The 14,452-nt window shown below is 41.7% G+C and overlaps 1 protein-coding gene across 1 annotated transcript in view; it reads left to right on the top strand.

Annotated features, from left to right (window-relative positions):
* Positions 1-14,452, top strand: part of LOC145348921 (protocadherin Fat 3-like) — a 567,559-nt gene that overhangs the window by 43,504 nt on the left and 509,603 nt on the right. The window lies entirely within an intron of this gene.

The raw sequence follows: 14,452 nt of genomic DNA, 5'->3' as shown, positions 1-14,452 counted from the left end.
CTCATACCTTTAATACCGCCAGACTTGTTTAATCCAATACACTCCTGATTGGCCACCCCACATTGTCCCCTTCATGAACTTGAGGTCATCGTAGACTTTGCTGTTCTAGTCTTAACTAGCATTGTGTTCAATTTAAAAAGAGTAAAGGGGTTAAGAATTGTTGTGATGAGGTAGATCTACATGTTGTTTGTGTGAGCACCAGAAACTGACACTACGTCTGCGATTCTCGGCCTTGCCCCAGATTGTGCTGGGATCAGAGAATCATGACGGAGGGGTCTTGGCGCATTTAACACCAGGAAAACCTTTGGGATTCTCTATCTCCATGGCCCGACGTAATCTTGGTTCAGGACCAGCAAGAGCATGAACCAGATTTGCATATTTAACTCATTATCATTTAAATATGCAGAGTCAGTTTGGAGGTTTGATTCTCCTGACTCCTGCAATTCACTGGTCCTTGGGTGCAGCAGGAACCAGGCACAAATCACTACTGGCCTCCACAAACTGAAACTGTCATGATGGCCATATCCATGGGGCTTGGAAGTCATTGAAGCCACCAGGTGGTCAGAAACATAGCTGGACAGTGTCAGATTGCCACTGCCAGGTTGGCATTGGCAAGGGGCAGCATTCTAAGTGGGGTGCCTGAAAAGGGTAGGGCCTCAGGTGACCCCATTGTAAGGTATCACTCACATGAGGGCCCGAAGCTGTCAAGGATCAGTGGGGAGAGGCATGGTGGGGGTATGAGGTGGGGTAGAGTGAGTCACCCTCAAGCCTGTGTGGTGCAGGGAAGTGAGGGAAGCTGGGGGTTCAGGGTGTGTGACCTGGACTTTGTGATGGGGGTGGCTGCCATTCTGGAGTCTAGGGTTTGGGGTGTTCCTCATGTCTGCTGGGGATCGCAATACCCATGAGGGAGATGGGAGGGAGATTTGGTTGAATTGTGGACTGAATTATCCCAACCACATAGAGGGAGTATCCCTGGTTTTCTTGCTGGGGACAACATTTAGAATTCCACTCCACATTTCTGACGATGTTGCCAAGTAACATGCATATGCAAGATAGGATATTGCTGAGGATAGATTTTTGCAGGAATATCAGAGCAATGGTGCATGAGTGGGAAGATAAACTATTTTAAGTGATTCTCTGATTTTGATTAAATAAATAAGCATGGAACCAAGCTGGAGAAATTCCTCCCATCTGGACTCTGGAGGAGAGACAGTGCCTGTTGAAGTCAATGTTAAGTTGTATGAGGAGGGCGTGAGAAGTATTGCCCTTTTCTACACGCCAGGATACCTTTTCTCTATAGTAGTAGTGTAGCATTCCTGCAATATAGTGGAAATATTAAATATCGGGTTGAAATAAATATTAAGATCAGTGCCATGTCTTTGCTACAGGCAGGTTCTAGATGTTTTTGGGTAGATTAAAATTACTCCCTATTTTCCACCCATATGATTGAAAGGGCTCTTAACCACATCAAAACCATCCCTCGGGCCCCTGCTCTCAGCCCCGCTTCTCCTTGAACTAGGATATAGATCCCCCTTGTCTTCACATTCAAAGAATCACCCTCCGCCATTTCCACCAACTCCCGTATGATGCTACGACTCAACACATCTTCCCTTCACTGTCTCGTCAGCATCCCACAGGGACCATTCTCTCGTGGACACCCTAGTCCACTCCTCCATCACACCCAACACCTCACCTCCTGCCCACAGCACCTTCCTATTACAATCGCAAAATGCAACACCTGCCCCTTTATCCTCTTCCTGCTCACTGTCCCAAGTCCTAATTATCCCTTTCAGGTGCTTCACATGCACGTCCTTCAACCTGGTCTATTGCATCTGCAGCTCCCAATGCAATCTACTCTACATCAAAGAGACCAAACGTAGACTGGGTGACTGCTTTGCTGAATACCTTTGGTCCATCTGCAAGCAGGGCCCAGACCTTCTTGTTGCTTGCCTCTTCACACCACCATGCTCTCCTATCCACATGTCCGTCCTTGGCCTTTTGCATTGCAAAACCCAATGCAAACAGCACCTTATCTTCTGATTGGGCACTTTACAGCCTTGAGTTCAACAACTTCAGAGCATGAACTCTCCCCTCCACCTTCATCCCATTTCCATTTATTTTAATTCATTTTGTTTCATCTGATTCATCCATTTTATCATCTGTTTTTCTCACGTCCATTTTTTCAGTTCTCTATTCCGGCTCTCCTTTCATGCTCTCCCCCCTCCCACCCCCATTCCTCCAGCCTTTCAGGACTATTGCCATAATCTCCAGGCGGTCCCTTAACCAGCATTACCTCTGTTCTGCCATTTACACATTCTTATCACTTAAAGGACATTTAGTTCCTCCTCAGCCTTCTGTATCCTCATTTATATTCCCTTTGTCCCATTCCATGTCCCACCCCCAGAGTATAAATCTCTGCTGATTCTTTTTGCTCAGAGCCCTGAAGAATGGTCATCTGGATTTGAAACATTGGCTCTATTCTCTCCCGATAGATGCTGTCAGACCTGCTGAGATTTTGCAGCATTTTCTGTTTTTGTGTAGTTAATGACAAGAGTCTTCCTAACAAGTTTGGAGTTTGCACGTTTTCCCCATGTCTTTGTGGATTTCCCCCGGGCACTGCAGTTTCCTCCCACAGTTCAAAGATGTGCAGGTCAGGTTAATTGACCATGTTAAATTGCTCCTTAGTGTCCAAGATGTGTTATGGTGATTAGTGAGGTAAATATGCTGGGTTATGGGGATAGGACCTGGGTAAGATGCTCTTTTGGTGAGTTGATGCAGAATCAGATGGGCTGAATGATCTTGTTCTGCCTCTATGCTTCTATTCTGTAAAATATCTGATTGCTAACTCTGTGGAGAAATATTTCCAAGTAGCTGCTTTATCAAAGGTTTTCGAGGAACCATCTGCTAAACTGGCCGCTTTCTCAACAAGCTTAATGAGGTTAGCAAGGCAGGATCTCTTTTTCTGAAAACTATGTTGGAATTTTCTCATTGCTGCAACCCCTCCACAGGGAAGCATAAATCACGTACCTTATTATATCTTCCATCATTCTCCCTACAACTGTTGTCAAATTAACAGGCCTATAATTCCCAGGGTCCAATTTCTTTGAGACTTTATGAGCCTACCTCCAGTTTGTTCGAAGAAACTCAGACCTTGAAGAGCTATTAAATATATACTTGATGATTCAGGCAATGCATCCCCTATTTTCTTCAACACTCAGGGTTGGGAGATCAGATGTGATTTAACCCAGCCAGCAAAAATATCCCCACTCTAGTTAAGACATTTGCTGCATTAAAGAATCAATAACTAGATGAGCATCTGGAATCATCAGCACCTTAGTAATCTTCAGCAGTGAAAACAGATAGAAGGTATTTATTTCTCACTTCAGACATTTCCTGGTCTTTGGTAAATCTGTTCAGGCGAATTTACTGTTTTTTTAGTTTTTATTTTTCTCTGATTTCTGATGTAACTAAAATAAGCTTTTCCAATTTACTGCAACTGTCCACAATCCCATATTCTAACATTTTGCTATTTTTAACAGCAAAGTTATCGTCATCTGCATTTTATAACTATCCCTACATTTGTACAGTTATCCTGTTTATACCTGGTGTAATACTTCATTTGATGTTGTTGTTGTTGTCAGTGAAATTCTCAGATAATTTGAATTTTGGAGAATAAAATCTAAGAGTGGTTGCAACACAGGCTCTCTGCAAAAGCAATTTAGCAACTCTCACTCCCTCAAACTCTTCCTGTGGCTCTGCAATTTCTTTCCCTTCATTTGTTTAGCTGGTTTCCATTTCAAAGCCACAGTTGAGCCTACTTCCACCACTCTTTCAAGCAGTGCATTGCAATGGATAGTAATTCAGATTTTAAGCATTCGCTGGATTTTCCTTCTGTTTTGTCTCTTTTGTGAATCACTTTAAATGTGTCCCCTCTGGTTCTTGATCCTTCTGACAATGGAAACACTTTCTCTCTATAGATCATAGAAAGCCCCAGTGCAGAAGGAGGCCATTCAGCCCATCAAGTCTGCACCCACCACCCACCCAGGCCCTACCCTTATATCCCTACATATTTTACCCGCTAATCCCTCTAACCTACGCATCTCACGACTCTAAGGGGCAATTTTTAGCATGGCCAATAACCTAACCAGCACACCTTTTGGACTGTGGGAGCAAACCGGAGCACCCAGAGGAAACCCACGCAGACACATAGAGAATGTGCAAACTCCACACACAGTGACCCAAGCCAGGAATCGAACCCAGGTCCCTGGAGCTGCAAAGCAGCAGTGCTAATCACTATGCTACCGTGCTGTCTAATCCTATCTGAATATCACAACATTTTGAGTACCAAGACAGGATTTATTGCCCATACATAATTGTCTTTGACAAGATGGTCATGACCCTCCTCCTTGAATAATGAGGTGCAGGTATACTTACAGCTATTAGAGGAAATTCTAGGATTTTGAACTAGTGATGATGAGGGAATGGTGCAAGTTGGAAGGGAATTTGCAGATGGTGGTGATCTCATTCATTTGCAGTTGCTATTTCTCTTGGTGGTAGAGGTGGTGGATTTGGAAGGTACAGCCAAAGGAGACTTAGTTGTTGCAGTAACATCTTCTAGATGGTACACAAGCACTGTGTACTGGCGGAGGAGATGGTGAATTTTAAGATAGGATGTCAGTCAAACATGCTGCTTTGTCTCGGATGACTTCAAGCTTTTGTGAGGAAAATAAGAGCTTTAGAGTGGGATTCTTTGTGCAACCTACCGCACATTTTGTGGCGAGTGAGGCAGCTTACCATGGGAACTGGTGGAATCTCCTGGTCCTGCTGTTGTCAATGGGGTTTCAAGTTGAATGCACCCCTTGCCATCAGAAAACCCGCAGCAGGTGTGCCATTGGTGGGGCCATAAGATTCCACCAGTGTGAATGGCCAGAAAATTCCAGTCATAACATTTATTTTTTGAAATATCATTGTGATATTGTCATTTATGAGGAAACATAATGAACAGAGAGCCAGGAGGCTTGAATGAAAATTTACATACGGTGAACCTTGTATCTGCAAGGCATGTATGATGGACACTTTTACCAATATTGTCATTATGTACGGATCTATCTCTGATTAGTAAAAGTGAAGACAAAGTCAGATAGGTTTTCCTTACCATTTGCCGCAAATACAGTCCTGCTTTGACTTTTAGAGCTGAGTCAGCTCAGATAGCAGTGGTTCTACAAAGCTACTATTGGTGGTGGGCATTCAAGTTCCCCATCCAGAGTACATTGTTACCCTTAATGTTTTATCAGTTAAGGGAGGGTGATGTGGGTAATCAGCAGGATCTTTCCTCATTGTTTTTGACCTAATGCTATAGACAGCATGGGGTCTGGAATCAATGTTGAGGATACAACTTCAGGTACTGTCCCTCCCAATTGTGCCACCACACCTGGTGTTTTGTTGGTTTGGACAGCATGTATTCAGGGATGATAATCAAGTGTTCTGATGTCGTGGCTGTAAGGTATGATAATCTGAGTATAACTATCCGGCTGTTGCTTGACTAGCCTGTGACATAGCTCTCCTAATTTTGGTGGAATTGATTGGGTTTGGTTTGTTTATTCCTGGTGTCAATGCAGGTGATCCATTTGATTTTATTGTTCATATTCTTTTTTATAATGGTTTGATGCAGCTGCGTGGCTTACTAAGCAACTTTAGAGGGCAGTTCAGAATCAACACTGCTGCTATGCACTCATATAGGAAACATCAGATGGGTATATTTTATTCCCTAAAGGATATTAGTGAAGGAGATAGGTTTTTGCCACAATCTGATTTCATGTTTGCAATTATTGGTTTTTAGCCTTTTACTTCAGCTTCATTTATTCACTTGATTTAAATTCCCCATCTGTTGTGCTAGGATTTGAATTAATGGGCTCAATCTTTCAGATGATCTTTGTAGATGGGTGGCATTTTATCAGTGATGGTCAATTAAGAGGCCACCAACATCCAATTGAGATAGTTGCCTGCTGAATCAAAGGGCTGTCAACTTAGTTACAACATCTCCAGCGGTACCTCCAACACCTGAGGCTGTAGCTCCAGGATAAGGGTACCTCAATGGTGAGGTATCCTCAAAGAGAAGTTGAGGAATTTTGAGGAAGTTGGGACCAAACTGACAGACCCTGAAATTGGGCAGAGAGATTGATGGAGCAATGGGGAGGTTGGGTGCAGTGCATCGGCTGTGCCATTGTCACAGAGGCTGCGATTGCACCAGGACCCATTAGTGAACCACGCAGTGCTATAAAGGAGAGCCCACACTCTGCTCAGACCGTGAATCCCAGTAGGACGTCACCACCATTTAACTGACAACTGGGCCATCCCATGCAGGCAGAAAATGGCTATTAATTGGCCAATTAAGTGGCTCAATTGATTGCCTGATGGGCAGCCAAACTACCAAGCCATCTGCCATTGGCTATATCCCATGGCAGAGGAAAGATGTCCATCGAGCTGCTCGCAAGATGCCTTCTCTCACCATACTGCCAGGCCCCTTCCAGGCTGTCAGCTAGTTGTTGGGTTAATTCCGCGCATGTCCTCAGACCAGACCTCAGTATCATTAGTCAAGCTGTATAATGACTATACAACTATGCAAAATTTCTGGCTCGCAGATAACCTCAATTTATCTTCCCAAATCTTCCTTCATGCTAGAGAATTGAGTTCTTTAGAAATTTGGGACAAATATTAAACATCAGCAACTATTTCTGTTTTCACGCCTGTAGATTTGGGCAAAATCTTGTCAGTTTATTTGGTGGCTGGGCAGCACTACCTTGCACATTGATTTTTGTAGAGGAAGAAATGCAATGCTGGAAACATTTTTCAATCCATCAATTCAATATTTATATCTACTTTCTGCAACTTTAAATTTGATATGACAAACACTAGCATATGACATGTTTGCTGTGACTCTCATGAACTTTTACAGATGTACCATAGAAAACATTCTTTCTGGTTGTATCACAGCTTGGTATGGTCTTTGCTTTGCCCAAGGGCAACAAACTACACAGGATCGTGAACGAAGCCCAGTCCATCACTCAAACCAGCCTCCTGTCCATTGGCAGTGTCTACACTTCCTGCTGCCTCGGAAAAGCAGCCAGAAAATTAAGAATCCCGCACACCCCAGACATAGTCCCTTCCATCTTCTTCCTTTGGGAAAAAGATGTAAATGTCTAAGGACAGGTACAGATTCAAGAACAGCTTTTTCCCTGCTGCCATCAGACTTCTGAATGGGTGTACCTAGCATTAAGTTGATCTTTTTCTATGACCAGCTATGACTGTAACACTACATTCTGTGCTCTCTCCTTTCCTTTTCTATGAACAGTATGCTTTATCTGTATAGCATGCAAGAAAAAATATTTTTCACTGTATACTAATACACGTGAAAATAAATCCTATCATTCACTATTGCACAGAAAATTGCAGTAGAAAGAACTGAATGGAAAATATCTCCAATTTTCTCTTTTCCATCTGCAAGTCTCAAATTCTACTCTTTTATGTGAAACGTAATAGTGGGACAAAGATTTTCAAATGAAATTTAGGAAAGCAGATTTCTGCTTCAAAAGGATGACTTTACCCTCAACAACCTATGATATATTTGTCAATTATTATTAAACTTCATTTTTCACTTTTTAAAATTAGCAAAAAGCCTACTGTCCCATCAGCTCTTTAAGCTTAAACTACATGTAAACTCCAGTGTACATTGTTCTGATTTTTTTAATCCAAGTCTGATCAAAAACAATAGTTCATCCGTTGGCTGCTCACCTTTCACTGATCTAAGGTTTGACCAGTGTTATAATTTTTCCTTTCAGTTTGATTAACCTTTTTTTTTATTCTTTTATCGGATTCAGATATCCCTGGCTAAGTTAGCATTTAGTTCATACCCCTAATTGTCCTTAAAATGAGTGGCTTGAAAGGCCGTTTCAGAGGGTAGATGTTGGTGCAGGCATTTTGTGTTTCAGGTGGAGTTGATCGCGCCAGAAATCGGTACTGGGAGATGTCTGGGGGCATGAACACTCACGGGAACCCCGCAAATTGCCCTCGCACAATTCTCCTGACCTGCAGCACTAAAATATTAACACAGTAGGATGGGACAATTGCCCCCCTTGGTCTTAAGGGAGAACATGAAAAGGAAGGAACATTATGAAATTTGAAGAACGCTACAAAACTTATAGAGTGCATTATATTATACATATAATCTGCACAAGCATATGATAATATATGTAATGAGAATACAGTAGACAAATAAATTGGTTCTGATTTATTTATAGTATTTCATCTTGTGTCCTCACAGATTTAAACTACCCAGCCAATTTCAAACAAAACCTGGGAATCACTATTGTGTTACCGCCTTAAGAGAAAGCCAAATGAGCAAGTAGCCAGAATGTAGAGCAGTATGTGACCAGCAGCTAATAGTGCATATGGGGTGTATAATGTGTGTATAGTGCTTTCCTTGTCAGCAATATTTGCTGAATCCATAAAGTAGATATGTCTGCTGAGCCATCTGCTCTGTATCTTTAAATATGCCAAACCTACTACTCTTTACTCCCTTTACCACTTCTCTGAATTAGATGGTAAATTTTCAGTAAAGTGAACATAGGTGCTACCATGTGTTTCTATGCAAATTTGAAGATCACAGGATTAATCTTGGGAGGAAGAATCCCTCTGTAGATGATACTTTGTAAAATGATGAATAACTATTTATGGATTAGCCAGATTGTTGGTTATTAAAAACAACATATCATTTCATAGTCAGTTTTTGAATCAGGCAGGAAAAACTGAAGAGCCATTGTGACATCCTTGGGCGCTATTTCCTGCAAAAGGACAAAAGCACATGGAACAGGAAAAACATGAACTGTAGCTATGTAATGAGAGAGAAGGAGAAAACACAATCACAGCAATAGCACTGGTAAAATCTACATGAAGTAGAGAGGTTACAAATCCCCGACACATCAGGAAGATGACCATCAAATTTCTCAGCACGAATTAGAAGGCCACATACATTCAATCTGAATGTAGGCCTTTCAGACAGTGCATGGAAATATGCCTCTGGGTTTATTCATCACAGAATCTGATAAATAAATGGTGAAAATGATGACAGCCATTGGAAACAATGAGTTGCATAGAGTCAATAGTTTGGGCTTGCCTGAGAAGGATCAGAAGGATCCTGTTAAGCTATGGAATATTCTGGAGGATCAGCTTCTTGTAAAAGTGAAATTCAGAATTCCCATTTGGAACTGATGTTATGCAGAACAGCAATCACAAGAACCAACTGATCACTTTGATAAGGACAACATCAAGGACAGAGACCTGCATAAGCGCAAGCAGATACACAAGGTTAGTGACCATTCAAACCATGATGGAGATTCTAAGTGGAAGAATCTTCAAGTGGAAAATGATGCTCTTTCAGAGAGTCAGTGCAGACAGAATGGCCTCCCTCTGTACTGTAGGGATTCTATGAATTTAAATTCCACTAGCTACCATAGTGTGCTTTGAGTCCAAGTCCCTGGAGCCTTAGCCTGAATCACTGGATTATTAGTCCAGTAACATTACCATTATGGCAACTCTTCCCTCAATCCAGCCAATGTTGTTATGGACAGATGCATCAGCTTCTGAACCATTCTTGGTGATGGGCATTGAAGTCCCCCACCTAGAGTGTTTCTTCCAATTGGTGTTCAACATGGACTGATTCATCAGCTGTTGGTGATAATCAACAGGAGGCTTTCCCGTGTTTGACTTGATAACATGAGACTTCATGGGGTCCAGAGTCAATGTTGAGGACTGCCTGGGTAACTCCCTTCTGACCCTAACCCTAACACCGTGCCGCTGTTGGGTCTGTCCTGCAGGTGGGACAAGACATACCCAAGGATGGTGATGGTGTGTCTGGGACATTTTTTGTAAAGTATGGTATGTTGAGTATAACTATACCAGGCTGTTGCTTGACTAGTCTGTGGGACATTTCTTCCAATTTTGGCACAAGCTCCCATATGTTATTTAGGAGGGTACAAGAGATGTGCCAGATGTTCCTGTTTGAAAGCAAAAAAACAAAACAAGGGAAGAAAGGGAAAGAAAATGGAGCTGAGTTAACGGCTGGAACTATTGAACTCAATGTTGAGTCTGTAAGATGCCTAATGGAAAGTTGAGGTGGTGTTCCGCTAGTCTACACTGAGCTCCAGTGGAACAGTGCAGCAGGCCGAGGGCTGGGATGTTCTGCTATTTTCTTTCCAGTTCCTGGAAGGTGCTAGGTGGTCCATTTGGTTCTCTTTTTGACTTTTTTATAATGGTTTGATACAACTGAGTTGATCATTTCAGAGCATTTAAGAGTCAAGTGCCTCTGTAGTCACATGTAGGCCAGACCAGGTAAGGATTGCAGGTTTCCTCCCCAACATGGGATTTAGGAACAGATGTTGTTTTCTAACAATTTCATGATCACTGTTACTGAGACTGGCCTTTAATTCCACACTTTTATTCATTGAATTTGAATCCCACTAGTTGCCATGAAAGGATTTGAACCCATATCGCCCAGAGCATTAGCCTGGACCCCTGGATTACTCGTCCACTGACATTACCAGAACACCTTCCCTCAGGGAGTGACTAAGAGGTTCAACCTCATGACAAAGTGACACTCTGATTTTCCTTCATGCTTTATTGTACAGTACCAGAGGTTCTCTTGACACAGCCTGTAGTAATTAAAAGGGAATGTTCATCTCAAGGCAACTACTTTCAAAGAACTTGTCATTGCGTATCTACTTCATTTAAAAATCTTCCCATTAGAGTTACCGTATTTTACTGAAAACTGCCCTGGAGCTTTTAGTGAGCTAACAATTCTATTTAACTAGAAGTGGAAAATAGTGTTGCTGATGGGGTCAGCATGGACACTGTCTGTCTGTAAATATTAAATTACAATATCTCCATGGTGATTGGGAACTATCTGCCCTTTAAAGCAGTCACAATGAGATTTTGGGCCATTGTTTTTAGGCAGTCACCCTCCATGCAGCTCATCCTTAATGACATTTTTTTTCTTGCTAATTGTTAATGATAATTCAGTCTCACTGATGACAGCTATTCACAAAGATTGCCTTGAGAGAAGTTTATAAATGTAATCTGTATCAAACATAAGGGGACAAGTATATTATCACGCCTCTACTTTTCTTTTTACTGGTATTCCCTTCATTATACAATAGAAGTGGTTTACATAAAACACCAGTGATAGGTGATTAAGCAGTGGAAGATTTTTTTTACCAGTTTAGTGCTATTTCAGCTTATGTTTCAACTTTCTGTATCTGCTGCTAATTTATCCTATTATGGAAACTTTGTTAAATCACATTGATTATGTGAAGCTATTTTTGTGATGGTTTGTAACTTTTAAGCTGTGTCCTTATTTTTCAAAACTGCTTGGGCTGGCTTTTCTTATATTTATACAGTCAAATTCTGTTCTGTGGGCATGTTCATTGACACCATCACTGTTTTGTCATCATACCAGGACATGTCCTTGAACTGTGCAGTCAGGCGATGAGAAAACCAAAGCTTGAAGGTCAATTAATTTTTAAACTCTGGCTTCCTATTTGGGAGCTCGGTCCACTGACATTGTCGATGCTGGATTTTTTCTTAGTGTGAATATTTGTATTACTGAATTTCATGCCACTTCTAAGTCAGTGATTTTCTGTAACTATTCATTGAATGTCCACTAGTTTCTTTATTTGTGTGCAGATGTTCAAGAATAGAGCAGAATGTTGGACTCTAGATCCTCTCCAGGCCACCAGCTGCTATTGCAGCTTTGCCTCTAAATACAATTTAACATTTACCTGACTGACTTGTGTAATGTATGAAATATCTCAGATTTACAGCAGCTCCTAAATAAACAGTGGACCATAATTTCCTTAGTGGCAATCAGTGGCGGATATTGGTTGAGGGTGGGTTCAGACATGGGGATGAGTTGTTGGATATTGGGGGAGTGGGAGTTTTGGACATCTGGGATTGGAACATTGGACATGGAGGGTAGATTTGGAGTTGGGCATCAGGAGAATGGGTGGGGGGGGGGTTGGGTGATTCGGGTATTGAGAGTTCAGATACTGGGAGGGTTGTCCAGATATTGAGGAGTGGGGAGTGTTGGTCATTGTAGGGGTGGGGAATTGGACGTTAGGGTTGTGGGGTGTTGGACATTGTGCGGGCAGATTTGTGAGCATGGGGTCAGGTGTGGGGGGATATCATCAGCCAGTGTAAGTTTGGAGTTGGTCAGGTTGAGGGAGGGGGGTGAGAGTGGGTGGGTGTTTTGGGTAGGAAATATTGTGGGGGGTGGAGTATTTAGTTATGGGGGATCTGCTGGGGTGTGTCCTGCGCAGAGCTTGGTCTAGGTCTTTAAAATTGTGACTCTGAAGTTAGAAATGCTTTTTTTACTCCTATCTCTTTCACAGCAACTATGAGTGTAAAGCCGACAGAATCATTAGAAGTTAAATTGCTTTGTCAGATGGTTCCCACTGCAGCACAGTTATCCAGAGAAGTTAGCCCTGCTGGACAATTATTGGGTAGACGCTAACCTGCAAACCATCGAGAGGGATTCCCAGTGCATCTTTGTGGCACCCGCAAAATCTGACGCTGGGGAGCCAGGTCGTTGTGAGCCAATATGTTTTTAATGGATGCATTTTTAAATATTCAGTATTCAGACATTTCAGGTGTATTTCTCTATTGTACTATTATTGAGAGCTGGATTCTCAACCAGACTGAAGAAAAGAGGATTACAACTTTTGAAATGTGGCTATGCAAAGGGCCCTTAGAATCAGCCGGACAAAGTGAAGAATCAATGAATTTGTTTGGAAGAAAGATGAAGTCCCAGCATCTCATGGGCTTTTAGCTTGGGTGAAGAAGCAGAAATTGAGAGCATACAACAACTGGAAAAGACAAGGTGAGAGTCTGATGCTGAATAGAAGCTGAAGCATCTGGAAAGGACAGGCCAGGGCATAGAAGGATTTGATGGTTGATCAGTAACTGGATGGAAAGGGGAATGATAGCAGCACACACAATTGCACTGAACACAGATGCCTACAACCGCTCGTGGACTATGGCTACTGTGGATAGATGGTCTTGCTGATCATACCTTAACAACACATTAAAAACTACAAACATTTTCTCTAATGTTCAGTACATTGCAGAACAGATAATTTTATTTTCAGGAATAAGTTGGAAATCTAGACAAAAATTCCTGTTTATAAGAATAGCATGGCACTCATTTATTTAGTCATATAATTCAACTATAATGCCAGGTATTGTTTCTGAACATAGTATGAGATAAAAGAAAAATTACCTTCTGTTTAATTCTTGGTATTTGAACCTAGTGATATATATAATTAATGAGAATTACTGGAGACATTATATTGCACATATAAGAAGAAATCCTATGAAACCTAGAACGTAACGTTTTCAATTGCTGGACCTGAACACCCTAAACACCTCAATATACCCCCGTAGTACCATGTTGGATCCAGTGTTAAGAAGTTCAAGGCCTATTACCTGCGGAGTCTTGGGTTTCACAATTGTGGTGCCACGGAATATATACACATCCCCAGCATAGCTAAAACAGGTACGCATGAATTTCTGGGCCATTGCGGAGTGATCAAAGAATTGAGAGGATGGTGGTAATTTCACAGTTCCTAAAGTATCCTGAGGACTCTTCAGTTTCTCATACTGAATTTCTGCATGAAATGCTGATTCACCATTCTGTTCCGTTAGCAGTTTGAACATGTAAATTCTCTCCCGTTCAGGCAAGTGTTCCGCGTTGAGTCTTGGAGAAACGTAAGCAGCAGAAAAACATTTTCAATATTCAAGTTCAGTGTACATGCAATCACCTTGAGCCTCCCTAATTATAAGCTTATATTGAGCTATGGGGAGTTTGAATGATTGTGGTAACAATTTTGAACTGCCTAAAATGTTACCGTAGAGATTGAGATATTATCTATAATTGCTGCAGGAATGTCCATCTGCATTTTCTTTTATAAAATTGCAAAGTCAATGCAATAGGTCTTCCAAAATGTAATGAAATGTAATTTTTTGCCTATATCTTTACCTTTTTATATTTTCTAAACTGGCTAAGATTCTAACAAAACGTGAGGACTGGGATTCCTTTGCATTTTGCAACAAATCAATAGGGAATGAACAATGGAATACCAATGGGACTTGTTCGCCACCCCCCCGCCCCCCCGCAAACAAGAGTTCTCTTTTTTGCGTTTTCCTAATGTCCTCAGTCTCCCTGGCTGCGCGCACACACACACAAACATACGCACATACACAGCATGTGCATTAAAGCACTCATGATTTATGAAAGGCTTGCTCACTAGAAGGATTACCTGTCATGGAGCGCTTATACCAGATTGGCTTTACTTTAATTATAAACCTTGCTTTCACACTGAGTTCCCTAGTGTGGTACGCATGT

The sequence above is a fragment of the Carcharhinus amblyrhynchos genome, chromosome 10, assembly GCF_965287045.1.
Source record: "Carcharhinus amblyrhynchos chromosome 10, sCarAmb.v2.hapA, whole genome shotgun sequence".
Taxonomy (NCBI): domain Eukaryota; kingdom Metazoa; phylum Chordata; class Chondrichthyes; order Carcharhiniformes; family Carcharhinidae; genus Carcharhinus; species Carcharhinus amblyrhynchos.
The sequence above is the reverse complement of the archived record's forward strand: the minus strand, read 5'-3'. Positions and strand labels throughout refer to the sequence as shown.